Here is a 14,460-nt window from a genome sequence, read left to right as displayed (position 1 = left end):
TTAACCCTAACGCTTCAATCCTCTAACCCCTAAGCCTTCATTACCCTAACCCTTCATTACCCTAACCCCGAACCCTAACCATAACCCCAACCCTTTATTACCCTAACCCTAACCCCGATCCCTAACCTTTAACCCTAACCATAACCCCAACCCTTTATTACCCTAACCCTAACCCCGATCCCTAACCTTTAACCCTAACCCTCCATTACTCTAACCCCGAACTTTAACCTTAACCCTAACCCCACGAGATCCCTCCACCTAACCCAAAAAATGCCTTATTTATAAAACTTCAAGTAAAGTGTTACCAAAAAAACTAAGAACAAACCATAGCTACAAAGGAAGCAGAAACAATATTATTGACTAGAGGCGTCAGGCTTGGCAACATAAACGCTCATTTCCGCTTGCCACAGCAGTCAAGGCAATAGTGACAGGAAGAGGACAACACAGACTCCTAAAATAGCTCAGTGGGTTGAGGTGTGAGTCCCTGAACCAACAGCAGTGGCTACTTAGAGCTAGACAAATGAAGAGGTGTAAAAAAAAAAAGTCTCTCCGTTTGGATCAATACACTGATTATTTTTAGGATAATCAAGCCTTCCTACTGTACAATTAAAAACACAGCACTAGCTTTTTCAATCCTGTGTCTGCTACAGCACAGCAGTTAACAGTTGATTTAGCTGTACTACATATTGGCAGTGAGCGGCATTGACAGCCTGACACTCAACAATAATGTGTCAATATGTGCTTTTGCGTAACAGAAAGGCCTGCTCTCAAACACCCACACGACCTCTACATACACACACACACACACACACACACACACACACACACACACACACACACACACACACACACACACACACACACACAAGAAATAGAGCAAATAGCTCAATGCAGTCCCACTAACTAACTAGCTTCTGATGTGATGATCGCCAAGTAGACCTGGGCAATATATCTAGATTTAAGATATATCAAGATTTCTATTTTGGAAATATAGTAAATTACAATATCTCTTATAGCAATATATTTTATTTTTATTTTATAGCTTACTATTAAAATACTCATTTTAGGAGTTGCTGCTTTCACTACTTCTCAGACCAGCATGAAATGCTCAGTTAGATGGATTACTGAGTGTGTCCTAACCCCGACCTTCCCGTAAAAAGCCATACAACAGAACTCACTCACACATGCTGTCCCTTACAGGAGGAAAAAGACAAAAGTTGCACATGCAGCTGTTTGTTAAAGGGCCCATGTTAAGCTAAATCAACTTTTTTGTGCTTTAAACATGATAAAAGCGCTATTAGGGCTTCATACACATGCCCAAAGTGTTTTTTTCATTGATTCCATCAATTGCTAGTTAGAGGGTGCTTTGCTCCTTTCTTACTGCAGGGTGAGCCCAAACACCTCGTTCCAATTTGATGACGCGTTCCCACTTTGATGACAAATTTGACGCGGCACTGAGCTGGAGAAGCAGCGCCTCCAGGAAGCTCTCTGCCATGATTGACATGTAAACAGACACGCCCACGCTCTGTCTCATGTTTATAAAGCAGCATGAGCTCAGCTACGGAGCGGGTGGGAGGAGGGCGGGCCGTCCTCTGGCCCTACATCACTGTGTGGGGAGGAGGAATCAGTGTCCCGTCTATAAACAGGCCCACTCATGAATATGCATAAGTAGGCCGCAAATCAGCCTGTTTGTGTAGAGCTGCTCAGAAAGTGACTTTTCAGAGGCTAAAACTCTGGAAAACAGGTGAATTTGGGAAAATAAACCTCAAATAATATGTTTTTGGGGTTCTTAGAACAAATGGAGATTGGTGAAAAATAGCATGATATGGGACCTTTAATAAATGTGCCTGTGTGGCATTTTGCATCAGCAAATTTAACTGACCAATAGGAACGCTTAAACCACAAAATATCAAGATATGAGTTTTGGTCCATATCGCCCAGCTCTATCTCCAAGCAGATGTAGGAGACCATGTCTGTGACTTGTCACAGATACTACGGCACACCTTTTTAACAACAAGAACAGTGAATTGAACCTCCATTTGTCCTCCTCCCTTCTCTCCCTCACAAGCCGAGAACAGAAGGGCCTGCAGGAATTTACGACTTAACTGTGTGCCTTCCCCCTGCTTGCCAAGAATCAGGCAGACACTATGCTTTTGCCCTAAGAATTAACAATGAACATTTTAAAAGTGGACAAAGATTTGTGATACAAATTGAAATGTACTTTTACTAAGCTGTGTCATTACCTCTTTTATTCACAGGAAACCAGAACATTCTTAGAATAAGGTTACATACAGTAAAGTTACAGTTTTAGAGTTCATAATGAATATCTCCCAATAACATTGCAAGCAGTATATCATGTTTAGTGTTAAACTGACCAGAAAAATATGATCTCCGCTCTCATCTCGCTTTGAAAGTTATATAATAAATGTGTTCTGAGTTACTGTATATTCAAAATTCTTTTTCCAAAGAAGTTCTTTCATCCACTCATAGAACACACCCACAAACAACCCACAAGCCCACAAATCACCCAAAAGCAAGCTGATTGGCTGCCGTAAAAACCGACCAATAGGAACGCTAAAACCACAATAAACCCACCGCCAATTGAACAGCGTGGGTCGCTGAGTCACCCCATCACGATGTACTTTTACTGTATATCTTCTTTGTAACCTCACAGTATTTAGTTTTATTAGACTTTAACTAAGCTTGCACGCTCCAGAGAGTGAACCTCCAGTTAAAACCAACTTAAACCATACCAAGAACAAAGCCTGCATGTGCTGACCAAGGCCTGGAGGCCTGGTCACGAACCAGAACCAGTTGAAACCTACTGACTTAGATCAAGCTGTGAAACCAGCTTTGAAACCATAGCTGTGAAACCAGCGAAAGGCTGACCAAGTCCAGAACCAGACGCATCGGACACACTCCGTGGTCCAGAAGTGCGGCCTCAGACTCTCTTCACCAACCATCTGCCACAGAGACGGACCACAGACTTTTCATCAAAACTCAAGGTACTATGGATCTCAAATTCCAATTGGGCCTAAAAGTACTTACAGTCACATAGTCCTCATCTGCATACTGATCATCATAGTTATCTCTCACACAAGCACACACACACACACACAATGAAACCACGCTCTGTTTCATTTCTTTCTTTTTTGAGCGTAGCGCTCTTTTAGTTATTGTGTAAATAGGTTTAACTTGTTTGATTAATAAATGTTTATACTTTTACTATTTGTCTGTGGTTCATGCAATAATACAATGAAATATGGTGTGGTTTTGGAAAGTTGACCGTTAGACGAGAATTCACACCCTGAATGACAAGGTATTAATAACTACTTAAGTGACACTTTTAACTCTATCTTGGGTGGCACCTCACTTAAATTCATGCAATATTAATAACAAATAATATTATCATTCTCATCAAATATTATCATTCTTATCACTCCTTGTCTACCCCTTGTCCATCCAATGTGAACATTTTTAAATCAAAGTTAAAGGCACTCTTTTTCTCTACTGCGTATGACTGGGAGGGAGATTTTTGATCATGTTGTTGATGTAATATGTTGGTTGATGATTTTAATTGATTTTACTGAGGATTTTAAATGTTCTCATTGATTTTAAGCTGTTGAATGTTTTCTGTTGCACTTTTTGATCATGTAAAGCACATTGAGTTTGTCACTTTTATAATAAGTATTGACTAGGCCACTGGGAGTGAGGCCCAAGGCCAAGGCAGGCTGACTTCATGTTTTTCTGCAGTCAGTGCCTTCTCCTCGCCCTTCTCTGTCTTTTCTGTTTCAGGTGTCGTGAACCCGATGATTGCAGTTCCTGATCTGTGGTTCACGCCTCAACTAGTCTAGGACGCTCTGATGTTCTATCTCTTTATCCTGTTCTGTTCTTCTTCCTGTCCACTAACCCCAACCAGTCGAAGCAGATGGCTGCCACCTCTGAACCTGGTTCTGCTGGAGATTTCTTCCACTGTTGCTAAATGCTTGTTCATGTGGATCTTGTTGGGTTTGAGATGACTTTGTTGTAAATTGCGCTATACAAATAAAGTTGAATGGAATTGAATTGAGTTGCCTCGTGTATGAAATGCGCTATACAAATAAATTTGCCTTGCCTTGCCTTACACAGATCTCAGAAAAACATACAGGGGAAGTGTATAAACAATGATTTGAATCCTAAGGCGCTCGCTTGAAGAAAATACACAGAAAAAAAAAATAATAATTCTTGCTCTCATTCTCTCTAACCAAGACTCCACCATCAGCACGTCAAACATCAAACCTCCCCATGCAGATGATCGGGTTGTTGCCATGCCAACAGCAAAGCTTTTATCATGTCCTCCTCTTATCAGTGAATCCTGTTGTGAGGTAGAACAGCTTCTTTTTCAGTGACTGTGGGCTCCCAGGAGTGCTTTGAGAGCCTTGAAGTGAAGTGTTTAATGTGTGTGCGTAAATTAAGGTCGTGTGTGCACATGTGGGCATATTGTTGCGTTTAGCCGTGACTCCTCTTTACCCTGATCACATAGTTGATAATAAGACACTATAAAGAAATAGTTAAAGGGTTAAACAGCTGTGGTAGTGTTGGTGTAAATGTGTGGCTGTCAGGGTTGGGGTCAATTGTAATCGTGTGATTGATAATGAATTACAATTATGGCGTAATTAGAAATGTGATTGTAATTTTTAAAATATGTTGCTGTTGTAATTGTAATGGAATTGTAATTGCATTTAGATAATTTACTTTGTAATTGCAATTGCCATGAAAATTCTATAAAAATGGTCAAAGGTAATTAAACGTAAAACACCATGTTAGGTCTATGAACAGTTCTACACATATGTAGTTCACAGTTATTAAAATGTGTTTCATAGCAAGCTTTCCCACATTCTATCGCTAAAAAAAAAAAGGCTCAGAAGCCAACACCAAAATCATTAAAAGTTATATTTTCATTGATTCGGAAGTTTAATAAGTTAACCAAGAGATAGGCAAGAAATTAGATGATAGATATTTGTTTTAGTGTATTTTACAGCTGATTTAAGACCCATATTATCATAGGAGATGCTAAAACAATGCTAACACGAGGAAAGTGAACTTATATTAGGTTATTTATTTCAGGCTCAGTAATTGTGATTCATTGCTATTGAACTGAGAAAGTAATTGTAATAGACTTTCTGGGGATAAAAAATAATTGTAATTGGGAAAAAATGCTGGTCACTGTAATTGTAATTGAATGGTAATTGAACATGGGTAATTGAAAACGTAATTGTAACTGAAAAATATAATTGACCCCGACCCTGATAGCTGTTAACTTTAGCTTGCAAAGGTGAAGTTTGTACAATATATATGACTGTTTGAGAACAAGAAGACTAAAATAGTGTCATTTTCATTAGTTTGGTTCAATAATCTGAAAATGTTGTAAGATTGCCTGATAAATCATTGTGTTTGACAGCATTCATGATGAACCTTCTCATGACATTTGATCCTTCATGAAAGCCGTGGGTTTAAAAACTTTGCCTTATTTTATCATACCCAACATCTAAAGATCTTCACTTGGATGAATTACACTTAGCATCGGATGTCAACATTTGGTTTTGTCAAAGCAAAAATAGAGATGAAAAAAAAAAACCCGAGACTGAACACACACACAAACATACACAGGGGCATCCGAAGATATCAAGCAATTTGTAATCCGGGGGAAAAACTGCATGACGGCTCACAAACAGCCTCAGGGGTTGGTATTACTCATAATCCATCCAATTACATGTAGAAAATAGAGATAGACAGAGGATGGCAGCAAGAGACTAAAAAGAGGCAAAAGATAGACACGGGAACCATTTGATCTTTTTTTAATTAATATTATTTGGCAGAATGCTGAAATAGGTGTGTGTATGTGTGCGTGTATAAAATCTGTGATTTCTAACTGAATGCTAATACAAGAAAATATGACTGTGACACCGAGGAGAGCAAGAGAATACATTCTTGCTAATAGCAGAAGAAAATAGGATGACAGATTGAATATATCAGTTTAAATTAGCATTCACAGTATTTAAGTAAAGATGTGGTGAGCTCTCGGGTATTATAAAGAAACTATTACATTCATTTTTCACACACATTTATTCTAGGCATTATCTGCTAGACTGCCGACACGAGCACTCCCTGTACATCTAGCCTCATTCAATAGTTTCACAAATCCACACTAAAAATCACATCACCCTTTTTCTGTTTCTGACAGGTCTCAAGTCACTCCAGGGTCCCCAGGGTGAAGACTAATGGGGATCCTAATTCAATAAAGAATAAATAAACCAAAAAGAGTTTTTGGAACATAAAGTAATTTGAATAATCTGTTGGTTAAATCTGATTAAATTTGTTGCCATGTTGAAACCTGTCTTCAGGTTATCACACACTGGACAGTATGTCACTAAAAAAGTCACTTTCCTTCTGCTAAGAGAAATACCCAAAATCCAGTCCTTCGTGAGTTGTTCCTCTGTTGATTTAAGATCTGACATGTGAATTGCAAGACATTCAGCCACCCATTTTCCAGGGGAAAACATCGTAGAGATGTGCAGCATATTCCTCTACCATGTAGGTGAGCATTTAGTCCCTGTCAGATAGATATTTCCTTTTTAGGAGATAGGTTTGTCATATCGTCAAACTTTGTGGAGACATTTTGTGCAAGATTTGAAATTTCTGTTTCTTTGTCCACACATTTACGGTGGAAAAAGTGCATGTAAAATGAGTGATATTGCCTCAAAATATGCACCTAAGGATATTTTCCGCGTCATATAGAAATTTTTCGCTTGCTTTTGTAACAGAAATAATATATAACTGTATTGTCGGGACCAGGCAATTTTAGGCAAATGCACGAGCTGAGGCTTGAACTCACAATCTGCAACACCAAAAAACATCCTCCATCCAATGTTTGTGTAGGACAGTCTGAAGATGTGCTGCAGCTAGTTTTGTGTCAATTGAGCAGAAATTGTGAAAGGAGATAATAACTTTTACAGTTTTTTTGTTTGTCTGAACCCAAAAAAACAGGACTTCACAATTTGCAATAGGTTTAAGTGAAAAATCTGTCCCTCTTCCACAATCAGAAAATCCGAGGTCCTACTACCACATAATGCCTTCATCGCTTTGATAGTTTCCCTTGTTGTGCTTATAGATGGCCTCCTTCCTCAAGGCTGAAATATCAGTCAGGGTTAAAGTTCACAGACACTGCCCTCGAGGTTCAGTCCTAAAAGAGGGCAGTCGGAAAAACTGCCAGACTTCCTCAAGCTGAATTAATTTTGATTTCCAACACACTTGTGAGCTGCAGTTCAACTTGAGTTCACAGCCGGCAGCAAACAAACACACAGGTCCAAAACAGCTGAATCCAAAAAGCTTAAAACACACACAGACACATATTTGGTATAGATGTATCTTATTTTTGGGTGAAATTGGGATTAAGACGAGGCCTTTACCAGAGAATCAACAATGAAGGCTTTTCAAGCTAATAATGGCTTATTCAAGCATTTCATCTGCTTCGTTTCTACAGCAATTTGTCTAATTAAGCTTTAGTAGGACTATCCCCTGAGACTGCAGACACAAACATCTGTTCACCAATGAATACATCCAACAGTGTTGGATGAGGACATTCAGATAAAAAAGCAGCACATAGACAAATATGATCATGTGTATATTTTATATGCCCGTCTTTGATTTGGAAGAGAGAAGGAAAAAAAACAGGAGAAGAGGAAGGGAACAACCGTTCAAGGCCATGGATCAAGTCCAACAGTGAAACACACAGACACAAGGTCAAAGGAAGTGAGAGGAGGAGTGGGGTGTCTTACCTTGAGATATTAGAGACATTCAATCTCCTCCTGCAACACACAGTGCACTGGTACACACAGCACAGCCATGGATCTGAGCACTGCGTACATGCCTTAAAGTAAGAGAGTGAACAAAAGAAGCTTAAGTTAGACGTTAGGCGACACGTTAAACATTCTACAACACTGACATGAAGGTTCTTGAAAAGGTGGAAGGCTCAAGCAACACGGGAACACAACTGTAACATCTGTATGGAGCTATGACCAAACATACAAATCCAAACTCAAAACCCATCTGTTTCGACTCGCCTATTCACGATAGGGACGTCACGCCATTTGGAGCAGCCATTTTGACGGTCTACAGGTAGTCGTTATCATGCCGGAGCGATGTTGTGCTGTTGGATGCTATCAGATTAGTGATCCTACTAAAGGAATATCTTTATACCGTATCCCAAAAGAAACAAAACCGAGAAGCAAGTGGCTGGTGGCAATAAACAGGCAAAACGCTGATGGCGGTGTTTAGCTTCCAACTCAACACACACGGCTTTGTAGTATTTATTTTGTGTTATTAAGTGGTCCCCTCGAAGGCTATTGAATGATTTATCTGTGAGTTTGGGATTTAATGTTATAGATAAAGCTTTAGTTTAGCCTTTGTTTACATTTCTTTAAATGGACCGTCAGAGACGCCGTCCCCGTTGTTACATGTGTGTGTGAACGTGTGAAAGAGCAAACTCAAGACAACAATCAGTACCAGTCCGTCTCCCGTGTCTGATTACTTGTTATGAGGACATAAACTGTGCTTCTGAAGAAGTTTGTTGTTTTCGGAAGAAAAGTCCGTGCAAGAAGCAACTTTTGCGCGAGTGTACAGATCCCAGAAGTGAGTAGCGTATTTTGTATTTTTTTTTGAAGTGAGTAGCATAGCAACAGAGGCGCTACAAACACAGCACAGAGGACAGCAAAGCTGGGGGTGGAGGAGTTGGATTCTCCACGGTGGACAGCAAACAACTATATACATAGCGTAACGTATATGCTAGCATAAACACAATATACAGGACCTGGAGGAGTTTATCGTTACATATTTGCGAATTGACAGGCAAACAAACAAACGATTCCTAGGAATTGGATTACTGGGAACTGGTTCTCAGAAAGAACCGCTTTTTGATTCCCATCCTTATCAGTTAGCTACAGAGTCAGTACTGGTAAGTCCGTGTATGGTTTGGTCATTGAATTTTCTGTTCAGAAAAGGAAATTGAAAAACAAAATACGCGTGGTTATTTGATTTCCGTTTTTCAAATTCAAGGCATATTTCTTCATCAGGGTCAAAAAGGGATAAACAAACAAAAAAAATCGGTTGATTTTAAATTTTTGATTCTAAAACCAAAAGTCCTTTATCTTCCACTTGTAATTAGCTTTTTTGGATGATAAACAGTGCAACGACGTCATTGACCATCAAAACGGCTCACACTCGATTAGGGGTCATGTGACTGGGAGGTCCCTATAACTCCATCCCTCACCCTCTGTATTGTATGCTGTCTTTTATCTTTTTATCCTGTATTTATAACTGTTTTTATCTTGTTCTGTACAGTGTCCTTGGGTGGCCTGAAAGGTGCTTTTAAATTAAATATATTACTATTATTATTATTATTATTGTTATTATTATTATGACCAAAGAACCTGGAAGTTAGATTTGGATGAGAACGACTGGCATCCTGTGTGTAAGCTACTAAAATGAGAAAACTCAGTTCCGCACAACCGAGAGCCCGACCAATTAATCAATGCGGCTGATTAACTGTTCCGATTTTAGCAATCACCAATTAATCAAAAGTTGGCCTGGCTAGAATATGGAACTGTTTTCACCTAATTTTTTAAACTAAGTTATGTGTTATCCAGGACATTAGGAGCTCAATGTTTACAATGTACAATGAAACTACTAACGTATTGTCATGTAAAAAATATTTTGACGGTAGAGTCTAATAACTATAATCTAACTAGAAGGCAGAGATCATTATGTGCACAGTTGCACTCTGGAACTTTACCCTTCGCCATAGAGACTGGTAGGTTTAATGCCATTCCTGAGGAAGACAAAGTGTGTTTGTTGTGTAACTTTGGTGAAATTCAGAATTAAATTCATTTCTCATTTTAGTGTCTAATTTATGATGATCCAAGACATTTGCTTTTTTAAGGAAAATGTCCCTGATTAATGCTGACTTTTTCTGGTTTGATCATTACAATAAACTTGAGTTCTGTTTCAGAAAAGGAATCTTCGCTACAGCAGATTTTAATTGCAAAACTTGGGATTAAAGTGTACTGTTTACTTTACATGTCACTTTGTTTCTGTTATGATTTAGCTTTGTCTTTTATCTGGGGAACACTGCAATTATATCTCTAGTGTCTTATAAACCCATGAGGGTTGGGCACTTTTTGTAAATAAAAAATATCTTTCTATCTATCTATCTATCTATCTATCTATCTATCTATCTATCTATCTATCTATCTATCTATCTATCTACAGTATCTGCCATCGACTGATATATTGTTATCAACAGACACATTGGATATCAGCTTTTCAAACATCAGCATCTGCCCTAAAAATCCCATATCGGTCCAGTTTTACCTCACATGTTTGTTTTTTTTCAACAGTTTAATATAATAATTTAACAAATAAACATTTGGAACACAACTCAACAGTTTCCACTGTGTGATCCTTCTGAAGCAGAGTTTCCTAAACTGGGGACAAGGGACTACTTGTGGTCTCTTTGTCATTGGTTAGTGGTCTGTGTGATATTTTTTTCAAGTGAAAAGTTAATAGCACATAATTAAAAATTGCACTTAATCATCAATGTTAGATAATCAATAGTCCCAAGAAGCTTTCACAAATCACTAAAAATTAATTCAACAAGCACCATGAGATTTTAGTGTGCGTCTGTGCAGGGGAGGACTGGGCATACTGGGCATCCGCTGGGCCTTGACCAAAAGTGGGCTGGTCCAGTCTCCTATGTTTTTTTGACCAGCGAGCGGAGGCAGACATGTTATCAGGTGGCCCAGTATGGTAACCTTGCCTGCAAAATGGATTATCCTGGTGTTCACAAACACTCGAGTAGAGGGAGGGCTATATCAATATGGCTCTTGCCAGGTTACAAATTTGGCTGAAATACTGGCTGGATTACACAACATAATAAGCACAATATATTCTACAACCTCACATCTCACCCTCACTGCAAAACAGTCTATTCTTCCCCACCTTTTCTATTTCCTGCCTTGAGTCTCTTCTCCCTGCTCCCTTTCCCCCCCCCCCCCCCCCCCCTTCCCCCTCCCCCTCCACTTAGGTGTGACACTGCTCTCCCTTTTTATATCCTCCCTATAATAAAAGATTTCTTACCCTTCCTTAGGGAGGGCTGGTGATGGTCACAATTAAGCAATAAAATAAATCAATGTATTTTATTGCAATAACAAAATATGCATTGCTGTCTCATAATGATTGCACTTCCTGTGGTGTTGACCTTTGACAGCATGTGCAGACAAGTAAAAAAAACAAAAAAAAAACAAATATGTCTGAAAAGTGGCAAAAATGTGGCAAGAAAAGAATGAAAAGTGACTAAAATGGGCCAAAAGCAGTGAAAGAGTGGCCGTGAAATGGGCAAATAAATACAAACCAGGTGGTATGTAATGGAAAAGGGTAGCTTAAATGGGCAAAATGTGGCAAACAATAGTGTAAAAAGGCAAAAATGTGGAACATGATCAGAGTATCTTATTTGGATGAAAAGTGGAAAAAAAATGAATAGAGAAAGGACGAAAATATGATAAAAGAGTCAAAAAGAACTTAAAAAGAGGGTATTTTATTGGTAAAGGGTAGCTAAGGTCATGTGTCAGAACTTTTTTAAAAAGGGGCAAAAATTAGACAAGGGAAGTTGCAAAATTGCCAAAGGAAATAAGAAAAAAAGGGGTTAAAAAGTTTCCACCTGTTAAGGTTTTTCTGGGGGGAATAATAATTAAAATTAAGACATAAAGAGCCACATGTTGAGAATCACTGACTTAATAAGTGTGTGTGTGTGTGTGTGTGTGTGTGTGTGTGTGTGTGTGTGTGTGTGTGTGTGTGTGTGTGTGTGTGTGTGTGCGTGTGTGTGTGTGTGTGTGTGTGTGTGTGTAATAACTACATTTCACCTGACTTATTGTGATGATGAAACACAGAATGAGAGTAGATGTGTGTTTCTATATGTCTACACACAGATATAACACACATGTAAACACTGACTGGTATACCAGTGAATCCTGACACCACTAACCACTGCTCTGTGGGACATGAAGCCCATCAGCTGATCGTAGCTTTATATTCAGATATATCCCAGACACTCCTTTGTCCTTTGCACAGGACGTGATGCACCGGCGATGGAAACAAACCGACTTTTAATCTGGCAAATCTTACCGTATAGTCACGACATGATGACGCTGATGGCCACCGGCTCTCCTTATGTCCAGCCTGGGCGTGTGTGGATGCGGAGACGGTTCTCAGCGGCGGTGCTCGGCCCTTGTCTGGAGGCTGTGCGTCCGGGCCCTGCGCTCAGCTCCGGGGCGTGTGTTGTTTTGGTGAATGGGGTGACACTTTGCGCAAACGCACCCCACCCCCCATCCTCCTCCTCCTCCTCCTCACCATTCAGGCTGTTTGGACACCCATAGATACACCCGATCGTCTCCGCGCTACTGATTCATGTTGTGTTGTGTTGCATCAGGAGGGACAGAGTTGCGTCACGGTGTTGCAGTGAGTGGATGAGAGGCGGATTTCCTTCAGACCACAGAAACCAGCTCACCATCCATCACACTAACAACACAGAGTATGTATATTTAAAACAACAAAAAACTAATAAAGTTTAATAATCATAATGCATTTAAAAGAGTGCAGCATATAATAGAAAACAAATAGGAAATAATAATAGAATCACCATGTGTGAGCAGCAGACGTTCACATTTTGGGGTCGACTCATATTTTTTTTTTTTTTTTTGAATAGACTGACATCTACTGGACAGACTGGGTAAGTATGACAAAAGTGGTCTGTGTGTGTGTGTGATGTAGCAAATGTATCCGTCTTAGTTCTCAAGTAAAAGTAAATTAAATTAAAAAAAAAAAAAAGACTGATAAAAGTAAAAGTATTGAAGTTTCTCCCTTACTGGAGTAAAAGTACATGCTACTAAATGTACTTATGTAAAAGTAAAACAAATGTCTCTTCAATAACAAGAAAGGGTTTCTAAACCAGCAAATTCCATATATTTTATTGTTTTTAAGAACTTGTAGAATACTGGTACATATGGAAACAAGTTCAATCTGTTACCTTTAAACACAGATCATTTAGAAGCATAGCAGCTTGAAGATTATCATGTTTAAGACATGGTCTTTTTACTTTGTGAGGTCATCTTCAAAGGTCTTACAAGTAACGAGCTCAATTTTAAAATGTAAGGAGTAGAAAGTACAGATATTTGTTTAAAAAAAGTAAGAAGCAAAAGTAAAAAGTCACCAAAGGGGAAAAAAAAAAACTCAAATAAAGTACAGATATTAGAAAAAAAAAAACTACTTAAGTACAGGAACAAAGTATTTGTACTTCGTCACCTCTGGTAATCTTCATTAATGATCCATCTGCTCAGCCACTAAATCTATGCACTGACACCCTTTCAAAGTAAAATATATATCAGATCTATGGTTAAGACAGCACATCTGAGTTAGAAGTCTATAGAGGTGAATGGACTCTAATGTGAGGAAGTTAAGACTCCATCTAGTGGACATTTTGGTACATTATAAGAATACTTTACAGTAAAAACCATCCATCCTGGCATCTAAGGATCTGTCCTTGAGTCTACACCAGGGGTGGCAAACTTGTTTTAATTCCGGGGGCCAAACACGGACCCATTTGAGGTCAAAAGGGCCACAGATTCTAGGTGAGGAAAACAAGCATAAATGTGCCCTAGTTTGCATATGTGAAAGTAATGAATTACAAGTACTCACTTTGCTGTAATTGAGTTGCTTTTATGTATAATTCTAAATCAGTAATTTTACTTGTAAGTACGTTTTAAAAGAAGTATAGTAATTCATTACATTTCTACACCCAGCCGTCATTGTGTAAATTATTATTTTTTTGTTTATATATATATATTTTTATTTTTTTCCATTTCATGATCTCTTGAAGGCACATTGAACATAATGTAATGTATCTATACTTAGAGCCTACAATTTGTTTTAATTTTGAATTGAATGTATTGGTGTTTTTTATTTTAAAATAATTGTACATTTTGACAAGCTTTTTATTTTATACAGATGTATTTGTGGAAAATAAATGAAGTTCCAATTGTGCAAGATTTAGTTTCTTCCTTCTTTAGTTTATACATGAGATGTTTACTGTATGAAAGGGAACCATTGCAAGATGTATTACCAAAAATAAACATGGGTGGTGAAAGTAACTAGTAGCTTTTACTTTGAGTACTTTTTATTGAGCTACTTTTTACTTGTACTTGAGTATTTTACATTTTTATGTATGACTTACTTGTACATGTACTTGAGTACAATTTAAATCAAGTAACTGTACTTCTACCTAAGTACGATATATCAGTACTCTTTACACCTCTGCTAGTTTGCACTCCTGTGTATAAATGATATATCAAGTATGTAAGAGACCTACAATAT

At 38.4% G+C, this 14,460-nt stretch overlaps 1 protein-coding gene across 2 annotated transcripts in view; it reads right to left on the bottom strand.

Annotated features, from left to right (window-relative positions):
* The window catches only part of tex2 (testis expressed 2), a 35,037-nt gene extending 22,458 nt beyond the window's left edge, over positions 1 to 12,579 (bottom strand). For both annotated transcript variants that reach the window (XM_028455134.1, XM_028455132.1), the window contains exons 1-2: positions 12,217 to 12,579; positions 7,818 to 7,909 (exon numbers count right to left, since the gene is read on the bottom strand). The gene's annotated coding sequence lies outside the window, so the exon portion shown is untranslated. The remainder of the gene's footprint in view (positions 1 to 7,817; positions 7,910 to 12,216) is intronic.
* Positions 12,580 to 14,460: the final 1,881 nt, after the last annotated feature.

This window comes from Gouania willdenowi, chromosome 8 (assembly GCF_900634775.1).
Source record: "Gouania willdenowi chromosome 8, fGouWil2.1, whole genome shotgun sequence".
NCBI lineage: Eukaryota > Metazoa > Chordata > Actinopteri > Blenniiformes > Gobiesocidae > Gouania > Gouania willdenowi.
The sequence above is the reverse complement of the archived record's forward strand: the minus strand, read 5'-3'. Positions and strand labels throughout refer to the sequence as shown.